This window comes from Peromyscus maniculatus, chromosome 2 (genome assembly GCF_049852395.1).
Source record: "Peromyscus maniculatus bairdii isolate BWxNUB_F1_BW_parent chromosome 2, HU_Pman_BW_mat_3.1, whole genome shotgun sequence".
Taxonomy (NCBI): Eukaryota; Metazoa; Chordata; class Mammalia; order Rodentia; family Cricetidae; genus Peromyscus; species Peromyscus maniculatus.
In genome coordinates, this window is record NC_134853.1 from 137,946,722 (window position 1) to 137,949,654 (window position 2,933).

General features: G+C 44.0%; 1 pseudogene; it reads right to left on the reverse strand.

Moving 5' to 3' along the window:
- Window positions 1-1,271: 1,271 nt before the first annotated feature.
- Window positions 1,272-2,265, reverse strand: LOC121826316 (olfactory receptor 2A12-like; annotated as a pseudogene).
- Window positions 2,266-2,933: the final 668 nt, after the last annotated feature.

The window sequence follows — 2,933 nt, forward strand, 5'->3', positions numbered from 1 at the left end:
GAAGAGAATGAAGAAAGATTAAAAGTTAAAGGCTATCTTCAGAAATGTGAAAAGTTCCTGGACAGCCTAGGAAATGGGAGAATTCTAAAAAAAAAAAAAAAAATTATACACACACTCACATACACACACATACACACACACACACACACACACACACACACACACACACACACACACACACACTAATAATGAGGATTAACTATAAATGAAAGGTACCCATTATCCAAAAATATGTGACCCCAGAATAAAAATGGTGGGCCTGAGGCTCCCTTAGGAAAGAATAATTCAGGCACTAAATGAGAGAGGAATCTGCTGATTGGTCAGGAAAGAGCTACTCTGGAGATGAGAGGTAATCCATACCCACCACCAGGAAAGGGTAGAAAGGAGCCAGAAGTCATAGTCAACAGTTGGACATGCCCTTGGCTTCTGCCTGTGAGGAGAAAAGTTGGGAAGGCTCTGAGAAGAACCCAGCTTTCTTCATTCCAGAGTGGTCTTTTGACAGATGAGGTCATCATGTTTCCCCATAGACCACACTGAATTCATGTGTAAGTTTGTTCTCTGAGTTATATTACTGCTGTTCCACAATCTATCAGCTCACTTCTGTCATGAAAACACACACTGTGTTAGCATATAGGTCTCAGCCTTCTGTTGTCTCTACTGTCATGCTCTCCACAGTTAGCATGTTTTGTATTGGTTTATAGGTATGCTGTTATTTTCTAAAAATATTCCCGGCTACATAATGAACACTACTTGCTGCCTTCTAAGTAGAGCAGCCAACTTATCAGACCACGGCCACAGCACTTGTATTACTTCTGTCTAGACAAAAAACTTTCCACCTGCTCCTGTCAGGCTGAACCATACTACTTGCTTTGGCCAAAAGAATATGTGGACAGAGAAGCAGGTCACTCTTGGGAGCTGAGTCGTTGTGAGTTTGTCCACTGTTCCTCTCTTTCTGTTCTAGGGTTATCATGTTGGAGATAAGATTTCTACTTCAGGATGGATGTGAAAGTTCAGAAGGTCATTCCCAAATTACAGCTAAGATAGAGCAAAAAATGGGTCTTTGCAGCAATGATCAATTAAGATTACTGAGGTGTTTGGAATTGTACCTTAGTGTAGACTGTCAATCAAGATAGCCACCTTGGTTTCACAGTGGATTGACCTAGTTATCAAGTGCTATGTTGGTCAAATGCATAGGACAGCTAATTAAATAAAGATGTTGTCCCTTTACCAAAAAGAGATAATCACTCCAACTTCCCCTGGATTGTGGTTAACTAATCTACCCTACTATTCCCTGTCACCTTGAGAAATGCCCTCTTGATGTCTTTGTTTCTCAGACTGTAGACCATGGGGTTGAGCAAGGCTGTGAAGGCATTGTAAAAGAGTGAGACCTGCTTGTCTCGCTCAGGAGAGTAGCTGGAGTTGGGCCTAATGTAGATGTAAGTGGCTGGAACATAGAAGAGTGTGACCACAGTCAGGTGGGAGGCACAGGTAGAGAAAGCCTTGAAACGGCCCTGGGTGGACTTGATATTCATAATTGCCATGGCAATATGAACATAGGAGGCCACAATGAGGGAAATTGGAATAATACCCATAAAAACAGTCAAGAGCTGGTCCACCATCTCAATCATGTGGGTATCCATACAAGCCAGGCTACGCACTGCAGGGCCCTCACAGAAGTAGTGGTTGACCTTGTTGGGCCCACAATATGGCAGACTCATGGTGAAGAAAGTATGTAACAAAACAGAGAGAAAACCACAGACACAAGACCCAGCTGCTAACCGAATGCACAGTCCCCAGTTGAGAATGACAGTATAACGCAGTGGGTAGCAAATGGCCACATATCTGTCATAAGCCATGACAACAAACAAGGTGCATTCAGTAGTAGCCAGAGAACCAAACACATACATCTGTAGCCAGCAGCCAGCAAAGGAGATGGTCTGAGAGTGAGCAAGAAGATGCACCAACATCTGAGGCATGGTGGTGGTGACATAGCACATATCCAACAGGGCAAGTATACAGAGGAAGAAGTACATGGGAGTGTGCAGCTGTGTGTCCAGGCAGATCAGCATGATGATGAGCCCATTGCCCATGACTGAGCATAGGTAGATGAGAAGGAACACAATGAAGAGGATGCTCTTGGTCGTGGGGTCACTGGAGAAGCCAAGCAGGATAAACTCAGAAACCCAGCTTTGGTTCTGCTCTGTAATCATCCACATGGTGGGGCCTGTAAGAGAATCACATTTATCTATGTATCATCTGACACATGGCATCTATAAACGCAGAAAGGGAAGATACAGGCTGGTGAGATGGTTCAAAAGTTAGAAGCACTGACTGCTGTTCCAGGGAATCAGCTAGTTCAGAGCTGCCTGTGCCTCCAGTTCCAGGGGATCTGACCCTTTCCTCTCATCTCCACAGGCAAGAGATAGACATGGTGCACAAACATGTGCGTAGGCAAAAACGCGTACACATAAAATAAAAACAATAATCCTTTTTAATTAAAAAAAAGAAAGGCTGGATATTGGTTTCTAGCACACTGTTTAGTTTCCATGCACACTTCTCAAGTTGCTGAACCCCAGTCTCTTCATCTATCAAGTGAGGCTGATGACACCCATGTCTCAGGACGATGATGAATATCTAAAGCCTCTCACAGAACTCCTGGAAACACCATGTAACACATGACATGTCGCATGCAGTCTCACATTCTCATTCTATCCCTGGGAAGGGAGAGAAGAGATCCTCACATTAAGAGGCTCCTAGCTACACCAACTAAAATGAGAAGCTCTGGGGCCAACCGTCTCAACGAATAAGGTGAGAGCAATTGAGGAAGGATCCCCAATCAGTCTCTGAACACACACACACACACACACACACACACACACACACACACACACACAGCACAAACATATGCAAAATACAGTAAACATTAGGCCAGG